This window comes from Salmo salar, chromosome 09 (genome assembly GCF_965601325.2).
Source record: "Salmo salar chromosome 09, fSalSal1, whole genome shotgun sequence".
Lineage (NCBI taxonomy): Eukaryota > Metazoa > Chordata > Actinopteri > Salmoniformes > Salmonidae > Salmo > Salmo salar.
Genome location: NC_138299.1, coordinates 134191781 through 134208875, shown reverse-complemented (window position 1 = coordinate 134208875; position 17095 = coordinate 134191781).

Below are 17095 nucleotides of genomic sequence, written 5' to 3'. Positions count from 1 at the left end.
CTGAGTTAATATATTTGGCTAAGGTGTATATAAACTTCTGACTTCAACTGTATATACTGTTTTCTATACTATTCTACAGTATCTCATTCACTTAATGTTTACATATCTTGCATTATTCACCTCATGTATGTATATACTGTACTCTATGTATCTTAGTCCGTTCCGCTCTGACATCGGTCGTCCATATGTACAGTTGAAGTCGGGAGTTGTGGTGTGATATTCTGAAATCGTTAATTTTACAACTGTTTGATATAACTTCATGGCTTGTTAGAGATGTTTAATGTGCAATGGGACCCTTAATTTGTAATTCGTGAAGCAACAGAAACACAAATTCTTGACTCCCTTTCTCTGTAGTCCACAGGGGGTAAAACAGCCTAAGTGGTCCACAGCCTTTAGCCAACCTCCATTCCAGTGCAAGATCTCGGGAGGAAAAGGTTTTAAGGTGTCTGCACAGCTGGATAAACCAGTCAGGAAATCTTAGCCTCCGATGGCCAAAAAACTGTATTGTGTGATCATTCGGCTAATCATGTATTTGCAACTTATGTAAACGGAATTCATGTGAGAATCACTTCGCCTATTGTCAGAGACTGAATCAAAAGATTTAAAGGCTCTATAAATATGTCCAGAGGAAACGCTGGCCTCCCGCAATTCATCCGTTAAGCATCACTCTTTTTAGTCAAGGTTTGATTACTATTTCCTCAGCACTGTAGGATAAACTGATTGACAAATGGATTGCATCATGGTAAAAATAAAGAGACCAGGGCTGAGACACGGCTATATTTTGTAATATTGGAAACACTACTCTGAAGGAACAATACCTGCAACATTTTATCTTCACACTACATCAACTATTGTTTGTAAGTTGGCGGCAGCCAACATATCCCAAAGTAAAAAGAGCAATGCATTATAGTCTCTGTTGTAACAAATTACTCGCTATCTACCCTTTCTGTCAATCACCATCTCTTTAAACTGTGATTTATAACCATCTATCACATTTCAGGTATGACCCAGATGCAGACAGTGTTGAAGAAACAAAAGTGTATGTCTAATACAGGGGCAGGCAAACGACAGGTCAAAGGCAGGCAGGGGTCAATAATCCAGAGAGGGTGCAAAGGGTCCAGAACGGCAGGCAGTCTCAGCAGAAGGGTCAAAACCGGAAAGAACTAGGAAACAGTAGCAGGGGAACAAATGGTGGTAGGTTTCACAAATAAAACTAACTGGCAACAGACAGAGAACACAGGTATAAATACACAGTGGATAATGGGGAAGATGGGCGACACCTTGAGGGGGGTGGAGACAAGCACAACTACAGGTGAAACAGATCAGGGTGTGACACCATCATTAGCTTTGTGTTGATACTCCAATCTAAGTGTCACTATTAGGAGTCCTGTTATCTGTAATTAGGTGCCCTTTTGTTTATGTTATCTTGTCCTCTCAGCGTCAGGGATCAAAATGCATTTTTGATGACCCTTTGAAAGGCCCTAGCCATAAGACATCATGGACGCATCAACATGTCCAACAGGATAACCAAGAGTGGTTTCAGTACACCAGTGTTGGGTTTGTGTCACCATAAAACATATGACTCAATACTGTGGACAGTATTATTAAACTAACACAGTTTACAATGCCACAAAATTGGCCACTTAACTTGGCTTGAGTTCAATGGCAATCTCTGGTGAGATCACTCAATACCGCCTGGGAATTCTCTTAAAGCCAGCCATTCCCAATTTATTTTTCTGCCCCATAATTTGAAATTCAAAGTCTGTTTTGATATTAGTTTGCCAAATACAACAATGCCTTGATTAGGTTGTCATGTTTCTAGGAATCATTGTTGTGCCAGTCCAGAAAAAAATCTCTGAAGAACGCCTAGAAGCCGATGCATAAAGCTTAATAAAGAACAGTGATTGTAGCGAAAGCAGAATGCAGGTTTCTTGTACCAGTCCAGATAAAAAATATTGAGATTCTGGAAGGACATATAATGAAATGCTGCCATGGGTTCTTTGACTTGGGCCGTATGGTCTGGTACCGGCATGGTGTCAATGTCTTGACCTTTATTTGACATTTTCTCTGGAGAGAATAGAAAGATGAAGTCAATGCCAGAAGGAAATCGATTTGCCCTGTTAAAATGACAAAAATCAGGGTTTTTATTCTCTGCTTAAATATACCTAGAGCTCATTCCCCTGCAGTTAAATCTCTTTCTCATGACAGAATAAAAAGCCCCACAAAATTGGATTATTAACGAAAGTGCACATGGATTCTGGAAATCGATGGTCTAATGCTGCAGTAGTCATCCAATGGACTACTAACTTCACAAAGATTGATGTTGTCCTTTAAAATGATGGGTTGCAATAACTTTCATAGTATCCCTTAAGTTCTCAGATAAAGGGTCTGTTCTGAAGCTTTAGTCAGAACTTCTAAAATCCTGAAACATTTGACATGCAGTTCTCAAATGGGTCCAAACTGACTGTTGCATTTTATTTTATCCTCCAACGATTTTCCTCCTCTGCTGACTATAAATGGAGTATTTTTATGATTCCATTCAACTGGAATGACTATTGTACTATAAGTTTCACCCAAAGTAGCAACATGGTGCAAGCATTCAGGAGGGAGAAGAGAGAGAAAGAGAAGGGGGGTGAGAGAATGATGGTGGTTGGCGTGTGAGTCCAGTGGGTCAGGAAGCCCATTGCATGGTGATTGATTAGGGCCTTAATTGGTTCCGAAGGAGGGTGTGGCAGTTCCTTCGCGATTGTTTCTGCGAGGCAGATTGTTGGCAAGTATCTCCTCTTGGAGTGGGTCTAGTGTGAGAACATGCCAGCTTATCAGGGGATTGACTCAGTTTATCAAATTGCTGTTCCACATTGGTGCTAATTAAAATAAGCCATCGCCATCGATTCGTGGCACTGTATCTCGCTCTGGGGACAGACTGTAATGGGGACATAAGGAAGTGGTAACAATGTCTAGCAAGTGTGTATGTTTCAGAAATGAAAAGCTATAAGTGACAGTGTTCTTAATGGAGCTCTGAGACATGGGTTAATCCCAAAGGAGGTCCACTTAAGCATATGGCTGGTGGTATAATGGGTCAGGAGGTAATTTTTACAGTAATGATTTTGAATAAGTTTTCTATAGTTCTTGCAGTTTTTGTCTTTTTTTAAAACATGAGAGGGAAAAGGAAGTTGTTAGCTAGATCTTACTGTAGTTATCATATCATCCACATGTTGTGTCTGTGGTATCTGAAGCATGCCTGTTGCTCTTACCCGAGTGAGATGCTGAGAGGACGTTTCATCAGCATCTTGTAACTTGAATCACCTATAAACTCTGCCAGGAGCCTGCTTTCTCTCTCAATCTCTCTCTTTCTCTCTTCAGGCCTCTCTCTGGTGGCACCCTGCCGGACCAGCATGCCTCCATGTCTTCTAGAAGCCCTGAGAAATCTGCTGATAAGTCCCAGCTCAAACATTCTAATATTATCATTATTAGTATTATGAATCTGATATAATTTCTTCGCTTCAGTTTGCCAATTATGTTATTTTTGTTGGGAAGGGAAGGGATGGAGGTATAGGCTAGATGGACCCAAGGAAGAGTAGCTGCTGCTTTTGCAACAGCTAATGGGAATCCTAATAAAATACCATATACCAAGATGGAGAGAGAGAGGGTTTGGGTGTGGCAGGTTGGTGTGAAGTAGGCAGAATACCATGGAAATAGTGTGGATTTTGTAGATGGAAAATGTCAAAGGTTAAGCGGAATTATGTATATTAGGTCAGAGGTGAGCAGATTGGTTGTACTGTAATGCCATGACATATAATGCACTTGTCTACTTCTCTTGTCTGGCAGCTTGTTTCATAGGATAAAACAATGAGAAAGACTGCCCGGCTCATAGAGACTTTTTCATTATAAAACAATGAGAAAGACTGCCCAGCTCATAGAGACTGTTTCAAAGGGAACTAGTGTGATAAATCACAGGGCAGAAATGTCTGCCATGCTGAACTCTGAAGTTGATAAGCTCATTATTTAGTTCCCATAGCCCTGGGAAACAGATGACATTTGAATACCATGAACGTGACCCTGAATTTCCTTTACAGGAAAAACAGAGTCATCATCTACGGTGGCCTACAATAGCAGTCACCCAACCCCCAAAGTTTAGCGAAGTCTTGTACTGTGGCTACTATCCAAAGATGATTCTAAACCTGAAATGTAACTGCAGAAATACTCAGATATTCTAAAGAATACCTTTTCATTAATAAATTAGGCTACAGGCCTTCAGGCTATGTTTTTGCGAGCCAACACCTGCCATTGGTCTATGAGAACATGACCCCTAAGAGGTTAGACCTGAACGTGCATGTCAGTGAAAGTATGACAAGAATGTAACCACAAAGGCTGAAGAATAAGAGGGAAAAAACTCCAACAAGAGCATGTAGTCAGCTGCTACATGCACTTTGAATTGAATAAGATGGATGAAATGTACTTAAACCTAAAATCCTTGCAAAACTTAATTTCGAACATGACTCGCCCGTTCTGTTGCCTAGTCCTGGTTCTACTCTGACCAGTATTCATCGGCCACTTCATGGCGGTTGCCTGGGCTTGGATGTTGGACGAGACACACTTTGGACCATATGTCGTGGATGCAGTAATGTCATTTCAGAGGAACAACATCTGGAGTGTGGTCTGGGCGTCTGCAGAGTGTTCTGGAGGCTTGCCAGTGGACCCTGTTCTGTTCAGCTCTGGTCTGGTCTGGTCTGTTCTGCTGTGTTCGTCCAACGCTGACAATGGGGCTCTATATTGATATTCTAACTGAAGCGAACAGCCATCTGTACTGTGGCCGTGAGCTCTGGAACTCTCTGCAACTCTGGAAATGTGTAGGCAGGGTTTTCTCCAAAGAATGGAAGAGTAGCGCTGCACCATCTTGTGGACTTGCTTTTTTTATACTTCGCTCTACATGCTACTGATAAAGCCAATATGTTTCTGATAGGAGAATGGATACTGAGACTACACAGATACTGAACGGATACTGAATACACATTGGTCCCTGATCAAATTAGCAAACGTGCAACCCCCCTCCCCCGCACAACAGGAAGGTCTAGTTAGTTTCCAGCTGTGAAGGTGTGTAGTACGAGTTCCAGCTTGTTTACATTGAGACTGGGTGTACCAGGTGCTGACAATGAAACAGACAAAACAGAATTTGTGTTTCACGAAACTAACACCTGGCTTAGGTGTCAGATAATTACTGAACTTCTTTAAATAGATTCAATCAATATCTGTTAGGGCGGGGCCAAAGAAAACCCATCCAACGAAAACCACTAGCTCCATTGTTCGGTAGGACCAAGATCATAGGAATTCCTCACTAAAGCAATCATAGCTCAGGACATACTTGATCATTTGACTAAAGTGTTGCTTGGGATAGAATATTCAAGGTTGTACATAGCTTATATTTAAGTAGACTTTAACTTGAGAAATGTATCTGTGTTTTAGGTCCCTGGTCCTTTTCTCTGTCAACCCCAGAGGCCATATGATGTCCAGTTGTTTCACATAATATTTTGTGGGTTAAACATACCCTTCATCAAACATACATTTATTACCTCTACCTTTTATGTACAATAATACTAAGCTTTTAACTGGTCTGTCCGTTGTTACGATTATGTCTGGGGGCTGAGAAGTGTTAATCATTTTATTGCGATTACCAGTACTGTCACGGGTGTCGTAATGTAGAGACCAAGGCGCAGCAGGTTGTGTGCTCATCATATTTTATTTAAACGTGAACACGAAGAAAAAACAAAGAAGCGACAGAATGACAGTTTCGCAGGCTATACTAACAGCAATGCAAACAATAACTACCCACAAAGGGACAGGTGGAAAACAAGCTCCTTAAGTAGGACTCTCAATCAGAAACAATGATGTACAGCTGTTCCTGATTGAGAGCCCCACCAGGCAAACAAAGAAATACACAACATAGACAACCTAGAATACAAAACAAGAACATAAACCAAAAACCCCGGAACACATAAATACAACACCCCTCTAAGTATACACACACCCCGAACCATATAAAACAAATACCCCTCTACCTAAATACCTAGCCCAAACCACATGAAACAAACACCCCCTGCCACGTCCTGACCAAACTAAAATAACAAATAACCCCTTATACTGGTCAGGACGTGACAAGTACATTTATTAATTCACACTGAATGTATAAAAACATTTTTAACTGTATTCCTCGAGTACAACATTAAAATGTATAAAAAAACTAAAATAATATCTACAGTAATATATCACATTGTTATTCCTCTCGAAGCTTCATACACACCCTGTTAGAGTTCTTGTGTAGGTCTAGATCTGTAATTGATTGTTCACAGGTTTGCGTGTGTCAACATTTGACTGCAATTACTTATTTGTTAGCTTAATTACTCTGCTAATATCCACGTAAGCCTGATTGCGCTTACGTGGACATTAGCAGCCAACACAGGAAGATAAGCCAGATACGCTTCACTTGAGTTGGGGTCATTTTAAGGTGCAGTTATGACCTATGCTGTAACTCCGTTGGTCTGTAAAATGCATCATACCGGTTGTATTTCTATATATTGAAAGTTATAGATCTTGATTACTGACATGCAAAACATTTTGGGTATATATCAACAATGGACTAATGAAACAAATACTAAAAGATTTTTGGGTGGAGTTTTCCTTTAATATATAGTGTTTTTGTTATTGTTTTAATGCTTGTATCTATAGTATATTGTGTGCATCTAGTTAGATAATCTAATCTTGTAACTTATTAATGCTGTACATCAGGCAATATCGGAGAATTTGCAGGTTCTCAGGCAATTATAGCAAAGTCTTGATAACTTTCTCTGTATGTTTGGTTTGGACATGTCTAGTCTAATACAGGCATTATTATACTAATTACACTTAAAGTGGCAATATGTAACTTTTTGGGCGACCCTACCAAATTCCCATAGAAATGTGGGTTATAGATCTATCATTCTACTTGAAAGCTACATGTAGTCTAAGACCTGGTAGAATTGTTCAATGTGCGTTATTTCTATGCTTCCCGATCTTAAGTTTTGTTTTTGCGTATTTTACTTTCAGTTTTGTACACCAGTTTCAAACAGCTGAAACAACAATATTTTGGGAAATATATTTCACAGCAGTTTAGATGGTATGGTGATTCTCTACACTATACTAGCTTATTTTGTATCTTAAATTGAAATTAGGCAAACTATTAGAGTTTTAGCAACCAGGAAATGGCAAGGCGATTTCTGCAACTTTAATCATGCTGTCTTTTTCTGATCGTGTTAAATGTTCAACATGACATTGCCTTATGTGGCAGGGCTTGCAAACTATTACAGACTACGAAAGGAAGCACAGCCGCGAGCTGCCCAGTGACACGAGCCTACCAGATGAGCTAAATCACTTCTATGCTCGCTTCGAGGCAAGCAACACTGAGGCATGCATGAGAGCATCAGCTGTTCCGGACGACTGTGTGATCATGCTCTCCATAGCCGACGTAAGTATGACCTTTAAACAGGTCAACATTCACAAGGCTGCGGGGCCAGACGGATTACCAGGAAGTGTGCTCCGGACATGTGCTGACCAACTGGCAGGTGTCTTCACTGACATTTTCAACATGTCCCTGATTGAGTCTGTAATAGCAACATGTTTCAAGCAGACCACTATAGTCCCTGTGCCCAAGAATACCAAGGCAACCTGCCTAAATGACTACAGACCCGTAGCACTCATGTCCGTAGACATGAAGTGTTTTGAAAGGCTGGTAAGGGCTCACATCAACACCATTATCCCAGAAACCCTAGATCCACTCCAATTTGCATACCGCCCAAACAGATCCACAGATGATGCAATCTCTATTGCACTCCACATTGCCCTTTCCCACCTGAACAAAAGGAACACCTATGTGAGAATGCTGTTCACTGACTACAGCTCAGCATTCAACACCATAGTACCCTCAAGCTCATCACTAAGCTAAGGATCCTGGGACTAAACACCTCCCTCTGCAACTGGATCCTGGACTTCCTGATGGGCCGCCCCCAGGTGGTGAGGGTAGGTAGCAACACATCTGCCACGCTAATCCTCAACACTGGAGCCCCCCAGGGGTGCATGCTCAGTCCCCCACTTGAACTTCCTGTTCACCCACGACTGCATGGCCAGGCACGACTCCAACACCATCATTAAGTTTGTAGATGACACAACAGTGGTAGGCCTGATCACCGACAGTGACGAGGCAGCCTACAGGTAGGAGGTCAGAGACCTGGCCGGGTGGTGCCAGAATAACAACCTATCCCTCAACGTAACGAAGACTAAGGAGATGATTGTGGACTACAGGAAAAGGAGGACCGAGCACGCCCCCATTCTCATCGATGGGGCTGTAGTGGAGCAAGTTGAGAGCATCAAGTTCCTTGGTGTCCACATCACCAACAAACTAGAATGGTCCAAACACACCAAGACAGTCGTGAAGAGGGCACGACAAGCCTATTCCCCCTCAGGAAACGAAAAAATGTGTCATAGGTCCTCAGATCCTCAAAAGGTTCTACAGCTGCAACATCGAGAGCATCCTGACTGGTTGCATCACTGCCTGGTACGGCAATTGCTCAGCCTCCGACCGCAAGGCACTATAGAGGGTAGTGCGTATGGCCCAGTACATCACTGGGGCTAAGCTGCCTGCTGTCCAGGACCTTTACACCAGGCGGTCTCAGAGGAAGGCCCTAAAAATTGTCAAAGACCCCAGCCACTCCAGTCCTACACTGTTCTCTCTACTACCGCATGGCAAGAGGTACCAGGGTGCCAAGTCTAGGACAAAAAGGCTTCTCAACAGTTTTTACCCCCAAGCCGTAAGATTCCTGAACAGGTAATCAAATGGCTACCCGGACAATTTGCCCCCCCCCTCCCCCTTCTCCCCCAACCCCCCTTCTACGCTGCTGTTACTCTCTGTTTATCATATATGCATAGTCACTTTAATTATACATTCATGTACATACTACCTCAATACCTCAAGCCAAAAATCACTAAAGCTGGAAACTCTTACCTCCCTCACTAGCACCAGCTGTCAGAGCAGCTCACAGATCACTGCACCTGTACATAGCCCATCTGTAAATAGCCCATCCAATCTACCTCATCCCCATACTGTATTTATTTATTTATTTATTTATCTTGCTCCTTTGCACCCCAGTATCTCTTCTTGCACATTCATCTTCTGCACATTCTACCATTCCCGTGTTTAATTGCTATATTGTAATTACTTCGCCACCATGGCCTATTCATTGCCTTACCTCCCTTATCCTACCTCATTTGCACATGCTGTATATAGACTTTTCTACTGTATTATTGATTGTATGTTTGTTTATTCCATGTGTAACTCTGTGTTGTTGTATGTGTCGAACTGCTTTGCTTTATCTTGGCCAGGTTGCAGTTGCAAATGAGAAATTGTTCTCAACTAGCCTACCTGGTTAAATAAAGGTGAAATAAAATAAATACAAATAAAAAATTGGCCCGACCAACCAGTACCTCCGCACATTGGCTAACCGGGCTATCTGCGTTGTGTCCCGCCACCCGCCAACCCCTCTTTTACGCTACTGCTACTCTCTGTTCATCATATATGCATAGTCACTTTAACCATATCTACATGTACATACTACCTCAATCAGCCTGACTAACCGGTGTCTGTATGTAGCCTCGCTACTGTTATAGCCTCGCTACTGTATATAGCCTCGCTACTGTATATAGCCTCGCTACTGTTATTTTTCACTGTCTTTTTACTGTTGTTTTATTTCTTTACTTACCTATTGTTCACCTAATACCTTTTTTGCACTGCTGGTTAGAGCCTGTTAGTAAGCATTTCACTTTAAGGTCTACACCTGTTGTATTCGGCGCACGTGACAAATAAACTTTGATTTGATTTGCTTTACTGTATACTGTTTCAGGTTTATTTGTTATAGATCATCCACTGAACTTTCATTGTGTTAGCACGAAGACAATACCACAATACTATTTATCCTCAATTCCACTCTATGGAATTGCTCTATATTGCTCCCTCAGTTTTGGAGATACAGCATCTAGATAATAAGAAAAAGCTTGTAACATTGAAATATGAGTTTGTCCAGACTCCAGAGGGGGGAATCTGTGGGGAATCTGGGGCTACAGACCTTCTGTCTGACCTACTGTGACACCCAATCTGCTGTGCAGTGTTACGGTGCAGAAGCACAGAGTAGATTGAGGCCTACTTTATCTGCATATCATCCTGAGATGCCATAACATATACCTTTGAGTTGGGAGGGTGGTGGTGGAATGGTGTAGGGGTGCAGGGGTGTCGATGTGGAAAATCCATCACCATGTATCCACACGTTAACTCAGACCCTAGTGAACAGAGAGATCAAAGCCTTTGAATATGCATTTTAAACCATTCATATGGTTATGGTTTGGGTGCCCTCACAAAACTATAATGTTCGCATAATGAAATGACTCAATCACATTTTTAGATACACCGACAAATAAACACCAAAGAGGGCCTCCCGAGCGGCGCAGTGGTCTAAGGCATTGCATTGCAGTGCTAGCTGTGCCACTAGAGATCCAGGTTCGAGTCCAGGGTCTGTCGCAGTTGGTTTGTGACCGGGAGACCCATGGGGCGGCACACAATTGGCCCAGCGTTGTCTGGGTTTTGACGGCAGGGATGTTCTTGTCCCATTGCGCACTAGCAACTCCTGTGGCGGGCTGGGCACAATGCACGCTGACATGGTCGCCAGGTGTACGGTGTTCCCTCCAACACATTGGTGCGGCTGGCTTCCGGGTTTAGCGGACTGTCAAGAAACAGTGCAGCTTGGCTGGGTTGTGTTTCAGAGGATGCACGGCTCTTGATCTTCATCTCTCTCAAGTCCGTACGGGAGTTGCAGCGATGGGACAAGACTGTAACTACCAATTGGATACTAGAAAAGGGGTATTTTTTTAAATATACACTGCTCAAAAAAATAAAGGGAACACTTAAACAACACAATGTAACTCAAAGTCAATCACACTTCTGTCAAATCAAACTGTCCACTTAGGAAGCAACACATGATTGACAATAAATGTCACATGCTGTTGTGCAAATGGAATAGACAACAGGTGGAAATTATAGGCAATTAGCAAGACACCCCCAATAAAGGAGTGGTTCTGAAGGTGGGGACCACAGACCACTTCTCAGTTCCTATGCTTCCTGGCTGATGTTTTGGTCACTTTTGAATGCTGGCGGTGCTTTCACTCTAGTGGTAGCATGAGACGGAGTCTACAACCCACACAAGTGGCTCAGGTAGTGCAGCTCATCCAGGATGGCACATCAATGCGAGCTGTGGCAAGAAGGTTTGCTGTGTCTGTCAGCGTAGTGTCCAGAGCATGGAGGCGCTACCAGGAGACAGGCCAGTACATCAGGAGACGTGGAGGAGGCCGTAGGAGGGCAACAACCCAGCAGCAGGACCGCTACCTCCGCCTTTGAGCAAGGAGGAGCAGGAGAAGCACTGCCAGAGCCCTGCAAAATGACCTCCAACAGGCCACAAATGTGCATGTGTCTGCTCAAACGGTCAGAAACAGACTCCATGAGGGTGGTATGAGGGCCCGACGTCCACAGGTGGGGGTTGTGCTTACAGCCCAACACCGTGCAGGACGTTTGGCATTTGCCAGAGAACACCAAGATTGGCAAATTCAACACTGGCACCCTGTGCTCTTCACAGATAAAAGCAGGTTCACACTGAGCACGTGACAGACGTGATAGAGTCTGGAGACGCCGTGGAGAACATTCTGCTGCCTGCAACATCCTCCAGCATGACCGGTTTGGCAGTGGGTCAGTCATGGTGTGGGGTGGCATTTCTTTGGGGGGCCGCACAGCCCTCCATGTGCTCGCCAGAGGTAGCCTTACTGCCATTAGGTACCGAGATGAGATCCTCAGACCCCTTGTGAGACCATATGCTGGTGCGGTTGGCCCTGGGTTCCTCCTAATGCAAGACAATGCTAGACCTCATGTGGCTGGAGTGTGTCAGCAGTTCCTGCAAGAGGAAGGCATTGATGCTATGGACTGGCCCGCCCGTTCCCCAGACCTGAATCCAATTGAGCACATCTGGGACATCATGTCTCGCTCCATCCACCAACGCCACATTGCACCACAGACTGTCCAGGAGTTGGCGGATGCTTTAGTCCAGGTCTGGGAGGAGATCCCTCAGGAGACCATCCACCACCTCATCAGGAGCATGCCCAGGCGTTGTAGGGAGGTCATACAGGCACGTGGAGGCCACACACACTACTGAGCCTCATTTTGACTTGTTTTAAGGACATTACATCAAAGTTGGATCAGCCTGTAGTGTGGTTTTCCACTTTAATTTTGAGTGTGACTCCAAATCCAGACCTCCATGGTTGATAAATTGGATTTCCATTGATTATTTTTGTGTGATTTTGTTGTCAGCACATTCAACTATGTAAAGAAAAAAGTATTTAATAAGATTATTTCTTTCATTCAGATCTAGGATGTGTTGTTTAAGTGTTCCCTTTATTTTTTTGAGCAGTATATATATATATATATATGAAAATAAACGCCAAAGAAAACAGATGACAGCCCAAAAAAGTATTATTATTTTGAGCCTGGGCAAATGGAGCTGCTGTTGCTTCTGGACCTAGTGTTTGGTAGAGAGAATTTTTAATACGATGGATGGCATTAGCATTATCTCAAGATGTAGGTGATTCAGGAATCCACAATATCTGGGTTTCTTTTTCAGATTCCTCACAGATCTTTTTCATAGTTGTTTAACAGCTGATTTGTTTACTTGATATACTTTTGCCTAACAAGTCCAAAATAACTAAATTCATAATCATTAAAAATATCAGTGACATGTTGGAGAAAATGCTGGTTAAGATAAATAAATTGACTATGTTTGCACTCCTTGCCATAAGTGCTCTGAATAAAATAACTATTTATTAATTTAAAAAAGTCAGCTATGCTTGCTGATAAAGCTGATTAAGCCTAAGCTAATTGCCAAATTATAGATTTAATTACCTGTTAAAATCTTCTGTATTGTTATTGGCTAGTGATGATGCAAACAGGTCTGAAATTGTTAGCTATAAGATGTGAATTCACTGCTGTTCCTTGAAAACGAGTGTCATTGCCAAACTACACTACATTAACTTTCAAAAATCATAGTCAAATAAAATACATATATATCTCTGTATTTTCTAAATCCTATGATGACTAATATGTCACTCATCAATTTATTTGAGATTCAGGTCTACATAACCTCCAGTTGTCCTCCCCAAGGAGGATTTGTCTACAAACAACCTCAGTCTTTCTGGCAAAAACACCAAGCAACTGAGCCCAAAGGAGGAGCACCAGACATCAGCTAAAATAGAGATTTAGACCTGTAAGTTTTTGGGGAAAAACACTCCATCCTTCCAGAACACATTCTTTACCTCCCAAACAGACTCGTCAGCTGGGGCCATTAGTCTTAAATAATTAAACATTGGAAAAATAGTGTTGTTCAGGATACAGCATGAGGTCAGATGTCCTGGTAATGCTTTGGGTGGTAACTAATGATTTACTGTAACCATGAGAGAAGGGAACTGTACAAGTGTTTTTTTGGTTTGGATTGCTGTAACACAGGGTTTTAAATTATTCATTCAGTATGACCGGGTACATTGAGGCAACAAAGAAAACAAATGATTATTCTGTTAGTTACAAAAGATAACACAGTGCCACCGACGCGGCCCACTACCAAGGACTGTGGCCTCTCCTTCTCCATGGCCAACGTGAGTAAAACATTTAAACATGTTAACCCTCGCAACGCTGCTGGCACAGACAGCATCCCTGGCCGCATCCTCAGAGCATGCGCAGACCAGCTCGCTTGTGTGTTTACAGGCATATTCAATCTCTCCCTATCCCAGTCTGCTGTCCCCACATGCTTCTAGATGGCCACCATTGTTCCTGTACCCAAGAAGACAACGGTAACTGAACTTAATGACTATCGCCCCGCTCTGTCATCATGAAGTGCTTTGAGAGACTAGTCAAGGCTCATATCACCTCTACCTTCCTGCCACCCTAGACCCACTTCAATTTGCTTACCGCCCCAGTAGATCCACAGACGATGCAATCGCCATCACTCTGCACACTGCCCTATTCCAACTGGACAAGAGGAATACCTATGTAAGAATGTTGTTTATTGACTATAGCTCAGCAACTGGGTCCTGAACTTCCTGACGGGCCACCCACAGGTGGTGAAGGTAGGAAACATCACCTCCATAAACGCTAACCCTCAACACTGGGGCCCCACAAGGGTATGTGCTCAGCCCCCTCCTGTACTCCCTGTTCACCCATGACTGCGTGGCCAAGCACGCCTCCAACTCAATCATCAAGTTTGCAGACAACACAACAGTAGTAGGCTTGTTGATTACCAACGATGACGAGACAGCCTACAGGGAGGAGGGGAAGGCTCTGGGAGTGTGGTGCCTGGAAAACAACCTCTCACTCAACGTCAACAAAACAAAGGAGATGATCGTGGACTTCAGGAATTCAGGAAAAAGCAGAAGGTGCCCCCCTATCTACATCAACCGCAACGGAGAAGGTGGAAAGCTTCAAGTTCCTTGGCGCACAGTGTGGTGAAGAAGGCGCAACAGAGCCTTTTCAACCTCAGGAAGCTAAAGAAATCTGGCTTGTCACCTAAAACCCTCACAAACTTTTACAGATGCACAATTGAAAGCATCCCCTCGGGCTGTATCACCGCCTGGTACCGCAACTGCACCGCCCGCAACCGCAAGGCTGTCTGTCCAACGCATTACCGGGGGCAAACTACCCGCCCTCCAGGACACCTACAGCACCCGATGTCACAGGAAGGCCAAAAAGATCATCAAGGACATCAACCACCCGAGCCACTGCTTGTTCACCCCGTTATCATCCAGAAGGCAAGGTCAGTACAGGTGCATCAAAGCTGGGACCGAGAGACTGAAAAACAGCTTCTGTCTCAAGGCCATCAGACTGTTAAAAACTTCTACGGGATCGGTGTCCCCCCCCGCGGGACGGTTGAGGTAATGTAGGTTAATGTGATTAGCATGAGGTTGTAAGTAACAAGTACATTTCCCAGGACATAGACATATCGGATATGGGCAGAAAGCTTAAATTCTTGTTAATCTAACTGCACTGTCCAATTTTCCGTAGCTATTATAGTGCAAGAATACCATGCTATTGTTTGAGGAGAGCGCACAGTTATGAACTTGAAAATGTATTAATAAACCATTTGATTGATTTGATGCTTTCAGAAATTCCATTCTGTCAAAAGAAAAACGTTATTACGCTGATAAGAACTTGCTTATAAACAAATAAATGTCTTATCTGATATAGAACCCCCCTGAATTTGTACACTTCTTTAGATGTCACAGTGACTCAACTCGTTGACCTGGTGTTCTCTATTGTGAAGCCTCTATACAATAAAAGTCAAGATGATTCTGCACCCCAAACAATCTGAAAAAAAAAGATTGGAAGCATGGGAAATCCACTGAGGTTGATATTTAACTGTAGTAAACAAGTTTGTTTGTGAATAACCAAAGGCCCCTTGCAACTGGAAAACAGTAGGAGTCCTGAGGCAAGCCTGATTGGAGGGGATCAACATCAGGGAATCTTGACGTTAATGAAGTATGTTGCCACTATGAAGAGTACTGTTTGTCTTGGGCAACAGGGCCTATTTGTATATGTGCTATAGCCTGTGTGTCAAGTTTATGTCTGAAAGAATAATCAGTGTTGGCCCTGACTCCTGCCAGAGAAAGAAACCCTGTTTGACCCCCCTTCTCACCTCAAAATCCAAATATGTGTCCCGGGATACAAATGAAGGATGGACAATGACAGCCTTGTCAGCGGTGAGATGTTTGTAAAATAATGGGCTGCACTTCCTATGCTGAACTGAAACTGTTCACAGGTGTTTGGAGAGGAAGTGACCCGTGAGTCACCTGCCAGTGATCTACCTCCAACACAAACCTTCAACCGACACAACAGATCTGAATCCGATGATTTGAGTTCTGGTTATCCTCTAGATTAGAATTTAGATTCGTCCCCTTGTAAGGAAGAATATGTTAACCCACAGTGAACCAGAGCACAGAGCTCTAACCTGACAGTCATGGCTGACTGAAAAGTGAGATATTTCAACCCAAGTTTTGGATGGAAAGTCCAAGCAAATAGGAAGTTCGGTTCCGCTTTTACTTTATGAGCTGGCTAGCTATATACGTTTTTCCTTTGCCACAGAAGCATTTTGTATTGCGGGTGACTTTAAAGCCATAGCACTGTAAAGCAAATGTTTACCATTAAGTTCTGAATGGAATGGAGAGGGCTCCGCCGCACTCCATTAAAATAAACATGTTTGCAATAGTGCTAGGATATACACTGAGATTGTATTACAGCAATGCAGGTATTACCTGTAAGAGAAAGGGAGGCAGCTCAGTGAATAATTTCTCTCCTAATGCCTGTACAATATGCTGACTTTGGAAACTCTCATAAAAGAGGAATTCTGGCCATGAGCAGAATGCTCTCTGAGATCCAGGGGCAGCACAGGGAGTAGGTGATGTCTACCCAGCAGCTTCCATGGAGACCCCATAGGTAGGGTCTGTCGTCAAAACGTCATCGGAATGCCTCTCAAGCTGATTAATAGCTCAGAGGTCTGTCCTTATCCTGGCAGCGTAACTCAGGACAGTAGATTGTCAAACTATGTCAAGGTTGTGAATCGGAATGGGCTGCTTCAAGCTCCATTGCTCCATAGGGGGTCGCAGTTGGAGATGTAACTGTATGTGTGTGTTTAAACGTTTATCCTGCTGACCAAGCTGGCCTAGCTGAACAACAGTCTGATGTTTGTTAGAAGGCATTTCTCCAACAGCCATCTCTCTCTCAGTGACGCTGGCAGTGTTCTCACTGCCCTGCTAGAACCGCTCTTCACACGTGGGCCGTAGGGCAGGCTGAATTGCTATTTCTAGCCTCTTCAGACTATCTGCTGCCTCTGTTATGTTTCTGCCTTGATATTTGGTGAAAGTTTGTTACTGAATTGAAGTCTACTTTATTTTTCTTTTAAACTCTTTGATAGTTGTTCACTCTGTCTGGAAGGAT